Source organism: Canis lupus, chromosome 4, assembly GCF_048164855.1.
Source record: "Canis lupus baileyi chromosome 4, mCanLup2.hap1, whole genome shotgun sequence".
NCBI lineage: Eukaryota > Metazoa > Chordata > Mammalia > Carnivora > Canidae > Canis > Canis lupus.
This window is the reverse complement of record NC_132841.1, coordinates 32,115,298-32,131,377: the sequence shown is the minus strand read 5'-3', so window position 1 is coordinate 32,131,377 and position 16,080 is coordinate 32,115,298. Positions and strand designations below refer to the sequence as shown.

Here is a 16,080-nt window from a genome sequence, read left to right as displayed (position 1 = left end):
ACATGTAACTGAACAAGGCAATTCTATCACTGAACAATCCCAAATGTGATGCTTTCAAGCCCTGTCCCACGGGGTGTGGAGAGATATGCTACATGAAGACACTGTTCCGTGATTTAAAAAGTTAGAATACTGGCTTAAAGTGCAACAGGTTTCTGCACTGCGAGAATGTCCAATGACCTTCATATGTGTGCTGAGACTCTCCTGGCTGATTCAGGAGGCAGCATCTCCCACCTGGATGTAAACAACCACTTTGTCATGAAGAACCTGTGGAATTAATGACGATGGCACCTACTCTGGGAAATAGATGCCATGTAAGTGCCCAGGAAAACCACCACCAAACTATAAACTGTGTCAGTTATAAATGTTTTTTCCTTAATAACTGAACTGAAATCTGTTACTGTCTAGAGTCCACCCACAGGTCCTTGTCAAATGGCTTTTCACTAGTGACACTTCAGGAAGAAGTAGTCCATCCCAACCGAGAAGACTAAATTGGATTTAGGAAGATGGTAAGCTGGGTCTTGAATATTTGCTGACCCCTAGCAGCTGGGCTTATCGTTCTCTAGTAGTTTGTAGAATCATTGTAAAGAGATGTAATTGCCTCATGCTTCAACACTGAGTGTATCCTGCTTGCTCCCAGATAAGATCACAGACATGGTTATGAGATGTCCTATGTGGAGACATTGGTATGCATGTCACCATTTATTATTGCAAGATAGATGATGCAGGAAAGGCTGGGACACAGACTTGAGGGTTTCTTTTTTTCTTTTTCCTTTTTTTAAAGATTTTATTTATTTATTCATGAGAGACACATGGGAGGAAGGGGGCAGAGACACAGGCAGAAGGAAGCAGCTCCATGTGGGGAGCCCGATGTGGGACCCTGCAATCGTGACCTGAGCTGAAGGCAGATGCTCAAACACTGAGCCACCCAAGTGCCCCTATATATAGCTTCCAGAAAGATTCATGGGTCAAAGGACAGAGGAACAGGGTTCACCACAGGCTACCAGAGCATATAAGTGTGCCATCAGAGAGGAGTGATCCCCTGGCAGTCATTGAGAAAAGGAGCAGAGTAGCAGCCTGACCTGACTCTTTGAGGCCTGAGTTCCTAAAGGGGGGAGGGAGGAGAGCAGGCTAGAGCACCAGCCCGAGGCTGGGGGTGGGGATGGGAGACAGGACAGTCACTCTCTGGGTACCATTGTCCTAAGAGGAGAGAGATATTATCACATCATCCTTTTTCCAGATACTTAATGCAAGTTAGGAGGTGAATTGCAGGGCAGATTCCAAACTCTAAGCTCCCTCTGCTAAATGATGCGACCTTGTTAACTATGTATTTTTATCAGCACTATATATTCAATTTTAAACTTTACACATGTTAGTAAATAAATCTTAGAAAGTAAAACATCATATTGATATGAAATTGACACCTCTCTCTCTACCCCCTAAAAGTAATTCCTGTTAATTTTTGGTTCTAGCTTTTTCTAGTCTTTCCTCTGTGCCTGTAAAATGAAGTTAAGGCCAATTTTACACAAAATCACGGTACATCATGAACCTGAGTCAGAGGACATCCTATGGCCATTTTAGCCCTATCATCCCAATGCCCCTCTCCCCTCCATCATATCAGAATTGACAGCTTTTTTCACTGTTGAGAGTTGAGCCCTGACATTATTACTGTGGCCAGCCTCGTAACAGGTCATCAATCATTAAGAAGCAAAATCACTTTTCCAGAAAAGCACATAGCCCCATGCTCCTTCCATGGGCCTGTTATACCACATGGCTTCTTTATTTTTCTTCCCAAAAGCGCTATCGCCAGTTCCTTTATTTCACATCCTCTAAATAAGAATGTCCATTTGTAGCAATAGCAAGCACAGAGACTGTGCTACGTGGCCAGGCGGTGCCAACTCAAGAGGAGCTTTCTGCTCCACGAGATAAAATATTGAAACAGGGTTGCAACAGGGTTTATGAGTGACCATCTGCCTAGCCTGCTCCTCGAAGATGAATCTCGCCTAAGCAGCCTGTGGAATTTTCCAGGGAAAACATCTTGGAGCTTTCAACTCAGATCTGATTCCATGGTCACAATTACTGACTGAAGAACTGAATGAGAATTAGCATCACATTGATGTTTTCATTCAAAAAAGATACTGCTTTTTTGATTATATGATTAAGGAAAGCAACTTTGTACAGCTGAAAACACCAAGAGCTCCTGCTCCTGAGCTTGCAGTAATTCCTCCAGAATCTTCTCATATTTTTTTGGCTCTCTCAACTTCTCATATTTTATTGGCTGGGCATTTCAACCCATGTTATTTCATATAACTTAAAAATCAGCTGTAATGTAGTCAAGCCCCCTTTACCAGTTGGAGAATATAAGCTTCTGTGAAAACCGAAAGGTCATATTTGAAGGTTCCTGGATTCTTAGGGTGGAAAGTTACTTAAATCTCATGAGTGAAGGGTTGATGCTTCTTTTCCTCATTGAATTATCATTGCAACTTATCATAGAGTCTGACACTTTGTAGATGCTCAATAAATATTTATTGAATGAAATGCTCTGTGGGTCAGACCCTTTGCCCACTGCAGATTATATTCATATTCCTTCAGAGCACATCCAGCCTGTACACTGTCACTTCAGTTTTTGAGGATTCCAAGGAACATGACATCTCTGGTGGCAACTCTTCCAATACCAAAAAAAAAAAAAAGGAAGGAAGGAAGGAAGGAAGGAAGGAAGAAAGAAAGAAAGAAAGAAAGAAAGAAAGAAAGAAAGAAAGAAAGAAAGAAAGAATACCTGCAAATGTTTTTAGAAAGTTTTCCCCAATCAAAGTATATTTAGTTAAGGCTACATGAGTCTATACATCCAAAGTCCAAAAATGACCAGGTTGTTATCAGAAAAGTCCAATATATGCATCTTTGTCATATGATTTTTGTGTATAACTTAGGATTCACTTGAATCCATTATCAAGAGAAAGATATTAAATTTCTCATGGTAATTAAAATACTAGTGTATACACTGCTTAAAGAATGACTCCTTAATAATCTCAAAATATTTATGCAGCCTTTGAAATAGCTATTGTGTGCACTTTTACTAACTTATCAACTTGAACCTATTTTAATTATCAAGAAAGACATACAGAAGAGATTATGATTAATAGATAAAAGGATTATTATAAAATGGGGAAAAGTGTTCCTGTAAAAAGGGAAATAAAAGAAAGGAGTACATGGCAATCAGCATTCCATGTTTTTATAATTGCCACACTAATTAAAGTCTTTGTTAACACATTGTTTTAATATTGTGTCTTTAAGCATTCCCGAATTCAAAACTGCAATGTCTTCACAGTTGATAGTAATTCAGAAAATGATGAATATATTTTAAGAGACATTGTTCTAGGGGTGCCTGGGTGGTTCCATTGGTTACGCATCTCACTCTTGACTTTAGCTCAGGTCAAGGTTGAGCCTTGTGAGGCTCCGTGCTCAGTGGGGAGTCTCCTTGAGATTCTTTCTCTCTGCCCCTCCCCCTACTTTGTTCTCTCTCTCTCTCTCTCTCTCTCTCTCTCTCCCTCCCTCTCTCTCTCTCTCTCTCTCTCTCTCTCTCTCTCTCTCAAATAAATAAATAAACCTTACAAAGAAAAAAAAAAGAAATATTGTTCTGAACACAACTAACATACAGCTCCCAACAGAGATGACCACTTTGGTGACACAGAGATCCCCAAAAAAGGAGTCATCTGCTTCTCATCTACAAAAGAGGAAAGAACCATAGGGAAATATTACCTAAGGTGAAGTAGAAGATTCTTGGACCCAAAACAACTTCCCAAGGTATTCCATGCCAAAAAAGTAGCAAAGATAATTCATCCAAATGAGGCAAATCAAGGTCATAACCAGAAAGAGGTACTCTTAGGTCGGGACTCAGAAAAATGGGCGGTAGCTGAGAAAGTACAATTTATGACAGGCTCGAGTAACTGTTTCAGGGCTAAGGCCAAAAAAAATCACGTATGTTATAAGGTTATTCTATAATAAAGCAAACTATAAAGTAAAACTAGAATGCTATCCCTCAGGCTATATTTGCCACCCGTGTCTTTCAGATTTGGGGGCATTTCCAACACACACACACGAACACACACATGCAGACACAAACACAAATTCTATACTTGGGGTTATATAGTTTATTCCTCATTGGATCATGAATCAACGTCAGGGAGGGGAAAAAAAAAACAGGTAAATTTTTTTCCACCCCATTTTACCATTTCAGTCAATTGAGGTCTTCACCCAGGTGGCTACTCATATAAGAAGTTCTTATTTTAACGTCTCTTGAAAAAAAAGGAAGCATTTGATAGCCACTGGAATTACAGAAAAAAGCCTCTTTTGCATGAAAAATCTTGTGGGGGCTTTTCTCCGTACTTCGTGTGATCCTCATGTTCTGCTCTCCTGTGCTCAGCCCTTGCGTCTTCTCCATGTACAGACTGAGCCCCACCTATGGGACGAATGCAAGTGTCTCAACACAACAGATATTTGGAAGAACTGCTTTTCTTGCTCATCTTTTCATACTCAGCTCAAACAAGATCCCGAGTGGCGTCCTCCCCAGTTAACACTTTGCTTTTTCAATTTTATCTCGTGGTAATTTATCCAGCAAGCTCACCTTCTTCGGGACTATGTTCCCTATCTCGTAGGCATTAACTGCTCAAAGCATTTTTGTTGTCTAAACACACAAATCAAAGCATAATGAGCCTCTGAATAAATCAATCAGTTTATTTGTTTAAATGCATTTAATTGTGGTGCCTAAAGTTGCGTGTTGTGCTTCTAAAATGATTCATAGGATCAGGCAACTTGGGTAGAAAATATGGCAATTCTGTGGTTTCTATTGTTAATTATGTTTCATTGCTTCCTTGTGACAAGATAACACATTATAATATTGGGGGGCATCTTAATTTGTTTTTTAATTCTATAAGTTTTTTTTTAATAAAAAGCAATGATATTGGAATAGTTTCATAGCTTATGATCCCTATGCTGGATATTCCTGTTACCAAATTTAAAAGCCACATCAATTTATACTTATAAACCCCTGAACACCTGGGAATACTTGATAATGAGCACAACAGAGGACACACTTAGGCTCACTAATGGATTAATTTATTACTTTTGCGGACTTAAAACGTAGCAATAGGATGAAACTTTTTTTTTTCTCTAAATGCATAATCAGCCAAGAGTGTTATTTGTCTCATTTAAATGCAAAGAATGATTCTTCTTTTGCTACCTGCTTCCAAAATCCATTAAGTAGTTAATAACGTAAGGACAAATGTAAGCTTCCTTTATTTAAGAGAAATAAAGAAATAGAAATTAAACTGGCACAGCCTTCTCACAATAATGGCTTCCCCCAGAGTAGCTGGATTATTCTTGGTAGAGGAGAAAAATCAAGGGAAGTTCCTTTATTAAGATAATGGAAGAAACCATTATCTAATTCTGCCCATAATTAGCTGGGACCTCAGTCCAATCCCCATACTTTGAAGTTCTTCCCCTTGTCCTCCCACTACTTTCTTCCAACAGGCTTGGTAACTATCTGTATTTCCTAGCTGCTTAATGAAAATCCTCATTCTGCTGGGCATCCTATTCGTGAGATTACTTTTTCTAAGTGGTGTGTGGATGTCAGTAAGTAGCTCAGCATGGATATATCTAGAAAACTGATTTTGCATCACTTCGACATTAACAAGGCAAATGAACAGAGTCTACAGCATCATTCCCCTAAACTACCAACTGCAAATGATACACTCGAGGGTCTACAGGACCCCCTCCCGGTGCATCTTGATAGCACCCTTCCCAGAGACAGCGCTTTATAGTTGAGGGAACTAAGATCCAGAGATGTGGATTAATCCACTCAAGACCTGAAGCATCTCATTTCATTGACTCACACTGCCGTCACCCACAACGTGCCACCTTGACTTGCAGGGCCTGGTGCATCGAACATTAACGACCCACCCCCCCACCCCCCAGCCGGCTTGCCCGGCCCTACCCTCACACTCCCTCTCCAACCCCAACGCCTCACCTTGCCTGTGCAAGGCCCGTGAGCCCTGGAAAGCATGTCTTTCCCCACATGATGCCTCCAACAGAGATGGTCTTTTATGCGTATGTGCTCCTGAGCATCATCACACTTTAATCACTGCAGTTAACGGTTTGCTTGCCCACCTTTCCTCAAACGATGGTAAGCAACTTCATAAAAAAGACCATGCTTAACTTCTTTTTATATTACAGAGTCTGGAATCATTCTTGGCACAGAGGGAACATTTGATTAAATAAAGGAAAACTGTACAACTGCATGGGTTGTTGCAGTTGGACTCGGTGTGATCTCTGGGACGTGTCGTTCTTTCTATTCCGTGTCCCTTCCTCCAATGCTTCAGGGAGAAAGGTCTTAGCCATTAAGAAGAAAAAAAAAAAAAGAAAGTTATTGAGCTGGTCTGGAAGGAAGAGAAATATAAAATGATAGATTTGGTGGGTTAGACAAAGGGTCAGACCCCACGCACAGACTCGTATGTTAAAGATTCTGCAGGAGGGAAGAGATGGAGGAAAGGCAGCAGCACGTGCAGAAGGAAGTCCGTGCCCTGCTTCGGCAGGCTGTGCTCGCCTTCCTCCGTCTACGGTTCGGGTCAGAGGCAGGGAGAGGGTTCCCCACACGAGATGGCCCGGAGCTTCCAAAGCACAGGCCCTGCAGCCACCAGAAGCACAGAGCAGCCCGGGTCCCCTGCACCCCCTCCCCTGCAGCAGCTTCACACCCAAGGGTGCAGTGCCGGCAGGTTCCAGACAGATGGGCCTCACAGACACCAGGTAGGAAGAGGGATGCGGGCCCTCTTATTCCCGACACACCTGATGGGCACAGCCACTGAGAGCTTTTGCCAGAAATGAGCCATGAAGTTGGGACTGCAGGATGCAGCAATGACCTCTGGGGACTGAAACTATGACAGTGATTAGGACAGCTCAGTGTGCCAGCATGGAGAGGTGGGGCTCAGCAGGTGCCAGCATGGAGAGGTGAGGCTCAGCAGGTGCCAGCATGGAGAGGCGGGGCTCAGCAGGTGCCAGCATGGAGAGGTGGGGCCGTGCCACCATCTCTGCCCTCCTCCAACCATGCCAATGCTTGGGTCACACGTCTTTACCAAGCTCTGACACAAGCTTCTGGGGACAGGATCAGGGACAGACGGTGATCCTACTTTTCCCTAACCCAGTGGGAAACAGGGGTTTTTCTTCTTAAAAACAGAAATGAGGAAAGTGAAATTAATATAACTTAAATTGGGACACCTGGGTGGCTCAGTGGTTGAGCATCTGCCTTTGGCTCAGGCTGTGATCCCGGGGTCCTGGGATCGAGTCCCACATTGGGCTCCCTGCATTCTCCTCCTGCCTGTGTTTCTGCCTTTCTCTCTGTCTCTCTCATGAATAAATAAATAAAATCTTTAAACAAAAATATAGCTTAAATTGTGTGAAGGCTTCATCTAAGCCGTCATCCCTCTGCGTACTTTACCTGTCTTAATTCCTTGAAAACCCACAGCACTTTTACGAATAAAACCTAGAGCTGTTTTTATTCCCACATCAGAGGTGAAACTGAGGCACCTAGAGGTTAACAAGTTTCCTTAACCCGTGACGAACAGTACTGGGATTCAAACCCAGTTTTTAAGTATTCTGTCTTCGAACCCACCACACAAATGGCCTTTTATACACATCCGCTCCATGTGCTGTGGACTGAAATTTGTTACTGCCACAAAATTAAGAAGCTGATTGATTAACTTATTATAGTGCAAAATTAGATGCAATTACACTGAACTCAATATCACCATGTTGTCCATAAATTTTACTCTACTTAAAATATTTTCTTTTTTAAATTGGCATTTCTTGCCCTCTGGAAAAAAAAAACTGGAATATAAAATAAGGCAATTTGTATGGTAACTAAACAAAATATTTAAGCAGCTAGGTGCAAAGAAATTTTCAACAAATGTAGTGGGATTTCCAGCTGTTCAGCACTTATTATTGAAATGTTCTTCTATGAGCATTGGCTATTATTAAACCAAACAATTTTACTTAGTGTCAAGTCAGCTTGAATTTTAAGTAATTTTACTTTTCTTCATGTTAATAGATGGATGGTAAGCCCTAGATAAAAGGTTGAAAGCCATATGAAATTTAAATAATGACATTTCCCCCTCCCCCTTGTTCAAACTGAGCCCTCTCTAGAGGAAATGAAGTCTATTTGCTCGTTGCAGGGACTAAATTGTGAGGACGGCTCACTAGGGTCCACACATTCCACCCAAAGATATGGGTGAGAGGAGTGATCGTGTGATGGCTGGAGGCCCCAAGGCTCTGGAAGGTTAAGGAACTGCAGCAAACCACATCCTCCTCTGCACCAGCTTCATCTTTTCCTCCCAGTGCTAACATTCAACTGTCTCTGTGTTAAACAGCTTCTCTTCAGTAGAAGCTTCTTGAAGCATCCCCCACAGATGTGCACGGATGATTCTGCTCCCCGATTTCTCTCATGTTCCCTTCTGACCACACTGCTATCATCCTCCCTCTCACTTACTGAGGTGCAACCACCCTCACGTCCTTGTGGCTCTTCTAACCCAGAAGCATTCTTCTTCCTTAGAGCCACGGATGGACTACCTCGTCTATCTTCAGATACTCTTCCTTCAGATGTCAACACAGTTCAGTCTTCACCTCTTTTCAATTCTAATGGCATTTTAGCAGAGATCATATTTTATAAAAGAGCACTTTCTTATCTCCCTCACCCTACTATTCTTTATTCCTTAGAATTTATTATTTATTTATTTATTTTCCTTAATGATTTTGTTTATTTATTCATGAGAGACACACAGAGAGAGGCAGAGACACAGGCAGAGGGAGAAGCAGGCTCCTTGAAGGGAGCCCGATGTGGGACTCGATCCCCAGATTCCAGGATCACGCCCTGAGCCAAAGACAGATGCTCAACCACTGAGCCACCCAGGCATCCCTCTTTGATAATTGTCTATTTCCCTCCCTGCTCCAAACTAGAATGGAAAGTTCCACGAGGCGGGGCTTCACCCGTGTATTAGTTTTCTAGGGCTGCCAAAACAAAGTGCCACAAACTGGGTGACTTGAACGACAGAAAGTCACTGCCTCACAGTTTTGTCTCACAGCCCGGAAGTCCAGGACCAAGGTGTTGGTGTGATAAGTTCCATAAGCTCTGAAGGAGAATCTGTTCCTTGCCTTCCTGCGGTTGGCTGGCAATCTTTGGGCTTCCTTGGCTTATGGATGCATCACCCCAATCTCTGCCTTCATCTTTATCTGGTATTTCCTGTGTGCCTGTGTCCAAATTTCCCCTTTTTACAGGGACAATCTGTCATATTGGATCAAGGCCCACACTAAGGACCTTATTTTAACTCATTTACCTCTGTAAAGATTCAGTCTTCAAATACGGTCACAGCTTGAGGTACTGGAGCTTAGAGGACTTCAATTATGAATCTTGAAGACACAACTCAACCCATTACAACTTGTATATATACAACTTGAATATATACAAGTCTTCTTACAATTATTTATGGTCTTACCTTTATATAGTGTGTGCATGTATATGTACCCACACTCATTATTGTCATCATCACCATCTTGACATTATTCTTATAATCTTCAATTCCTGCTAGTTGGTCTCATTTTTTTTCTAGTAGGGAATCTTCTACCTTTGAGTTTTTAGTAGTTACTTATGAATTAACACTGAAGGCTGCTTCCTCTTCTAATTCTACTTGATACTGAAGAATAATCATTGTTCAGGAACCCTTCAAAGTGAGCTTTAGTTGTTTCATACAAATGCCTTTTAATAGATCATTTAATAGATCATATAGCATCATCTGCTATAATTCCCCAAATTTCAGAATGCTGAAATTGAATATCGTTTTTGCAGTGTGGGCTGTATTCTCTTCTTTTTCAAGAATGTTCCAAGTCTCTTTTCTTCTGAATCTTGTGACAAGTTTACCTGTTTGTTCTCTTTCTTCTGCTGTAACCATAATCCATTGGTAAAAATAAGTCTCGTTAATGTTCTGCTCAATCTGCAGCGCTCATTCAGGACTTCTTCAGTTCTTCCACATAACTAAAAAAGGGATTTTTCAATTCTTTATGTTGTTCTGAACCCATAATCCCATCCAGGAAACAAGATAAAAGTGGTAGGAGAAAATTCATTTCTCTGGGGATAATGATGAAGTATAAAACAACCAGAGAATGTTTCACAACTGTGAGCTAGTGAACATCTGTATCAGAATCAGCCATAGGTACATGCTAAAGATGCAAATTCTATGAGCCATATTTTTAACAAACTCTCACTTGAAGTTTACTAAATTCTCAGTGTGTACATGCATGTGTGCATTTATTTATGGTAGCTTAAAAGTTCGGGGGCACTAATATTCCTTCTCAATACTTTTTGAGGTTGGCTTTCATAGAAACATTCAAAATGGCTAAAACAGAACACCTACTGTATTTTTTCTCTCTCTTTCTCTCTTTAAAATATTTTATTTATTTATTCATGAGAGACGCAGAGAGAGAGAGGCAGAGACATAGGCAGAGGGAGAAGCATGGAACCTGATGCAGGGATCTTCAGATCATGACCTGAGCCAAAGGCAGAGGCTCAACCACTGAGCCACCCATGTGCCTCTGTTGTGTCTTTCTCATTCCAAGCATTTCTTCTTTCCTTTTGCTACATTATTTATACTCTTACACGTCAGTTTCTCTCTCTTGCATATTGCAAAGACTTGAGACAAATGATACATTTCCATAGTCTTTTATTAACTTTTCCCTTTTCCCAGTTTATCCATTTCCCTCAATTTCTGTCCTTTTATCACATAATTATTATGGTTTTTAATATCAATGCCCCCCCTTTTTTTGCATGCTCAGGAAGGTTTTAATTCTCCATTGTGCCTTACATGGGTAAGCACTATTGACATTTTATTCTGGCATCACAACTTATTTTATAAATCAGCAATTCCTCATTTTCAATCATACCATAGATGTAAAAAGGGAAATCATTTGGCCTTATCAGGAAGACATTTGTTGAGCAGGAAAATCCCAGGGGACTACCATCCATTTTGGCAGCAAGAGCAAAGATACAGCTCCATCATCTTAATTTTATTTTCAGATATCAAAGAAGAACATAGTTAATGCATATTGATCACCCGTGAAGCCGGGTTCTTTCTGTATTAAGCACTACCACTGGTGTGTAGAAAACTCAAAGCAAGCATGAAACATTTAGACCTTTCTAAATTTCCAATCTGTGTTTTGGAACTCTGATAAATAAAAGCAACAGAATCTGTTATTTAACACTGCCTTAATTAACCCCTCATTAATCTTTTGGGGGGATATAATTGCTTTATTTTGCAAAATATGTCTCCGTTGGCTTTTTAGTTATTGTATCATAAATACGGTTTCTTTTTCTAAATGGGGATTGCAAGGGCTTTTTGGATCACAGGAGATAAAACTATTTGGACTACTACGTTAAACGTTGTTGAATGTATTTATGGACAGAATTACATTTTGAGATCGTCTCCCCATTTTCTAGATAAGGACATTGAATCTCAAGGACGATAAGTAATCACCTAAGATCGTATTACTGATACATAGGAGTGTGGATTTAAACTCAAGTTTGTGATTCAAGACATAAATAACACATGTATCAGAAGCATTAAATTAGTTCAGTGATGGCAAGGTCAGAACTCAAACCCAGTCTTTGGTCTCCGGAGACAGTGCTTTTCCCAGCACAGATCTCTGACACTCAAGTAGCTCTTTGTATTTGGATGAATACTCTGTGTAGCAGCGCCGTGTCAATAGGGGCTAAACGCAGAGTCCATCAGTGTGTATAATGGGCTTTAATTAGAAAGAGACACTTAAGGAAATGTTTTTGAAGCAAACAAATGAGGCACATAAAAAGAGTCACTTACCAGAACATATTAGCCAGCTAGCTTCCTTTTATAATTTCTGCCATTGTCTGTGATTTATTTTACTTCAATAATATGTAAAAAATGCACCTAACCTCTCAGTTGTATATGGTATCGATCGTCTTGTGTTCTCATATATCTCTCTCTACAGATCTCTTCAACTATGACACACACACACACACACACACAAAATATATATATATATATATATTGTGGGTTTTTATTATAGCATAATTGTATTGGTATAAAACATTTTTTAAATCTAACATATTTTATTTTATATATTTAGTTGCTATGTAGATTGGTTTATATTGGTTAATGGCTGGTTATCATCTTGATAAATTGTGCTTTTATCATTACTTAATGTCCCTTTTTATCTTGATTCATCCCATTAACCATACTTAGCACCTCGCCTCTCATTAATACTGTAACTGTAACTCATCTTTAGCTTTATGCTTTCTTTTTTTCTTTCTTTTTTTTTTTTTTTTTTTTTGCTTTCTTTTTTTTCTAAAAAATGTATTTGACTAGTAGCTCTTCCCTATCCCTTTATTTTCTACCTTCAGTGATCATTAAAATCTGTTTCTTGGAAACAGCATAGAATTGTACTTGGCTTTCTCACATAATCTTTCTTTTGATGGGATAATTTGGTCATTCATATGTATTTTAATATCTAATATGTTAAAGCTTAATCTTTTGGAATTTCTTACATTATTTATTTTATATTGATATCTTCTTTTTTCACTAGTACTTCAACAAATATGTTTTGGAGCCTAATTCTCTAGATTCTTGGGATATAGCAGTGAACAAAGCAAAAAAATAATGCCTATGAGGGGCTTTGTGTTCTTCAAAATCATCTTATTTTTCTCTTGGTCAAGAAGACCACACTTCCCAGCCACCCTTGTAGCTGCCTAAGCAGAGCCACACTGCTGAGTTCTGGCATATATATATATATATATATATATATATATATATATATATAATTTTTTTAAAGGGATATATTCTAGTTCCTGGGTTGTTTTAAACAATTCTCTGACTGCCCCAAAGGGAGGAGGCGCTGGATGGGTTCTGAGTTCCTAAATGGGTTCCTGATCTCTGTGACCATGTGAAGGCCAGCACTCTTCCCCACACCTCCCAATAAACTCAATATCTGACTATAAGGAGAGAAATAAACCTTTTTCTGTGTGTCAAGCAGCAGAAATTTTGATTTATTTTGTACTATGTGATAGCTTTATGTATCAGTGTGGCTAGGCTATAGTGCTCAGGAATTTAATCAAACACTAATCTAGGTGTTGCTGTGAAGGTGTCTTATAGATGAAGTAAACATGTACACTCAGTTGACTTTAAGGAAAGGAGACGATCCTCAAAAAATAGATAAGTCTTATCCCATAATTGGTTAAAGGCCTTAAGGCTAAAAACTGCGTTTTTCCAAAGAAGAAAAAATTCTTCCTCAAAGCTGCAGCATCAACTCCGGCAGGAATTTCCAATCTGTAACTTGCCCTGTGGATTTTAGACTTGCTAGCCCCAACAGTCATGGGAGTCAATTCCCTAAAATAAATCATGTATCTATATGTATTAATATGTTTTTAATTATACTAATCATATAAAAACAGAAACAAATAGACAAACAGGACCCATAGGAGATTATAAATAATAATATATTATGGGATGATATTATTCTATGTAGTAATATATATTCTATAGAGTTCTATAGAATATATAGACTGTTATTATTTCAAAATACTTATGTGATCTTCAGCCCTCACTTATTTTTATGTTCTTAATTTTTAAGTAATCTCTACACTCAACATGGGGCTTGAACCTACAACCTTGAGATTAAGAGTTGTATGCTCTGCTGACTGAGCTAGTCAGGTGTCCCTAAACCCTCACCTTTTTTTTTTTAACGTAGCCTCCATGCCAGCATGAAGCCCAGTGTGGGGCTCAAATTCATGACCCTGAAATGAAGACCCAAACTGAAATCAAAAGTTGGACACTTAACCAACCGCTACCCAGACGCCCCTGCAATCCTCACTTTGTAAACTGACTAGAAATAGAGGATCTAATAGAGGAGGCGAAGGCCTTGAGTGGAATACACACACACACACACACACACACACACACACACAACCTACTGGCCTTGTTTCTCTGCAGAATCCTACTACAGACTTTGGTGCGAGAGTAGGGTTTAATTTTTTACGACAGCTGTAACAAATTTTTCTAAACCAAGAGGTTTAAAACAACATAAATTTACTCTTTCACAGTTGTAAGGGCTAGAAGTCCAAAATCAAGATGTCAACAGGGCCATGCCTCCTACAGAGTTTCTAGGAAAGAATCTTTCCTTGCTTCTTTTAGTGTCTGGTTATTGCCATGAATTCTTGGTGTTCCTTAGCAGCATAACTCCAACCTTTGCCTCTATTATCATATGAACTTTTTCCCTGTGTCTCCTTTGTGTCTTCGCATTTCTCTTTTCTTAGAAGAACATCAGTCAGGACACTTAGTGTCCACCCTAATCCTGCATGACTGCTTTTTAAGTTGATTGTATCTGCAAAGGTCCTATTTTTAAATAAGGTTACATTCACAGATACCAGGGCTTCCACATGTCTTTTTAGGAAAGAGATTTCAATCCATAATAACATAGCCATTAGCATATTCTGATTAATACAAGAATAGCTACAAGGCGGAATGGATAAACATTAATTCCAGGCCTGCTCCTCTGTACTTAAATGATCTTCAAATCTCACTATTTTAAGCTGGCTGGAGGTAAAGGGCCCAGCAGAGGACACTCAGGCCCTGTGTAGAACAGAGAGGCTTTAATGACACAGAGAAAAATAAACTCTTGCTCTGTGAATCCACTGAGATTTACAGCAGTTAGAATATCCTCTTTAGTAACTCTGGCTTTGTGCTTTTCACATCCAGAAAGGTCAAGAAAGAAGGTAAACAAAAGAAATAAGTAAATTATCTACCATGCTTTATGAAATCTAAAACACTATGACTACAAATGTTGACATAATCGAAGCCCCCAATGAAATGGTCTGTTACTGATTAAACAATATTCAAATTTTATTTATTTTTTTAAAGATTATATTTACTTATTTAAGAGAGAGACAGAGAGAGAGAGAGAGAGAGCCCAAGTAGGGGGAGCGGCAAAGGCAGAGAGAGGGGGAGAAGCGGACTCCCCACTGAACCTACAGGCCAATGGGGACTCAATCCCAGGACCCTAAGATCATTACCTGAGCCAAAGGCAGACGCTAAAGCAACCGAGCCACCCAGGAGCCCCAGCAATGTTCACATTTTAGACATGTTCAGGTCTCTATTCATAAACATGTGTATGTGTAGAGTGTATTAGAGTGGATAGACTGAGCATGTGTTATGGTGTGTTCAGGGCTCCAGAGAGAAGTAGGGAAGGAGGGAGCAGGTGCAGTGGGGAGGGGGTTCTAATTTTAACAGACAATTAGGACGCCTCCGTATGGGCACAACCTGAAGGAAGCCTGGAATATAGCTACATGGGCATCGGAGGGAGAACTCTGTCTTTGTCATGTGTTGGCTGTTTCCTGCAGTTACTTTCTGACCTTTTTTTTTTTTTTTTTTTACTTTCTGACACTTTATTGAAAGATTTGCCAACCCCATTGTGCACAAGTACTGTACTTCAGTTAGTAAATTTGTTTTTTATGAGGGCACAAATTAATGATTCTGAAATTCTTTATGTGTATGTGAGAATTCAACAAATAAGTCAATATGTTGTGAACAACGAAAGCTGAGTTTTTTATTGATGGAGAAAAAAGTTATGAATAAGGAAATGGGGAAGGCTAGAATAAATTCTGTAACCTAAAACTGGAATTAGAGAAATCAGTATGAATTCAAGATCTTTAATATATAAATATAGGTAGGTATAAATAAGCACAGAGTGGTGTTTAAGGATGCTCACCACATTTTAAAAATATTTATTACTGAGTTGTAGGATTTTTAGTGTTATTTAATAATTTTGTCTTTTTACATATATATGTGTTCATTTCCACACACATATATATGCCTTTTTACATGTATATGATTAAGTTTCATTTTTTAGAAACAATAAAGACAGTTAAAATTTATAACTATAATTTAAAATAGTTACAAATTGTAACTTGTAAATTGTAAGACACTTTTGAAAAAGAAAAGCAAGGAACCATATTATTCAATA

At 39.4% G+C, this 16,080-nt stretch overlaps 1 protein-coding gene and 1 long non-coding RNA gene across 9 annotated transcripts in view; both read right to left on the bottom strand.

Annotated features, from left to right (window-relative positions):
- Nucleotides 1-16,080, bottom strand: part of NRG3 (neuregulin 3) — a 1,035,395-nt gene that overhangs the window by 134,445 nt on the left and 884,870 nt on the right. The gene's annotated exons all lie outside the window — the stretch shown is intronic.
- Nucleotides 4,316-16,080, bottom strand: part of LOC140632126 (uncharacterized) — a 47,460-nt gene continuing 35,695 nt past the window's right edge. For both annotated transcript variants that reach the window (XR_012029661.1, XR_012029662.1), the window contains 2 exons: nt 6,020-6,381; nt 4,316-4,453 (listed from right to left, as the gene is read on the bottom strand). This is a non-coding gene — a long non-coding RNA (uncharacterized lncRNA). The remainder of the gene's footprint in view (nt 4,454-6,019; nt 6,382-16,080) is intronic.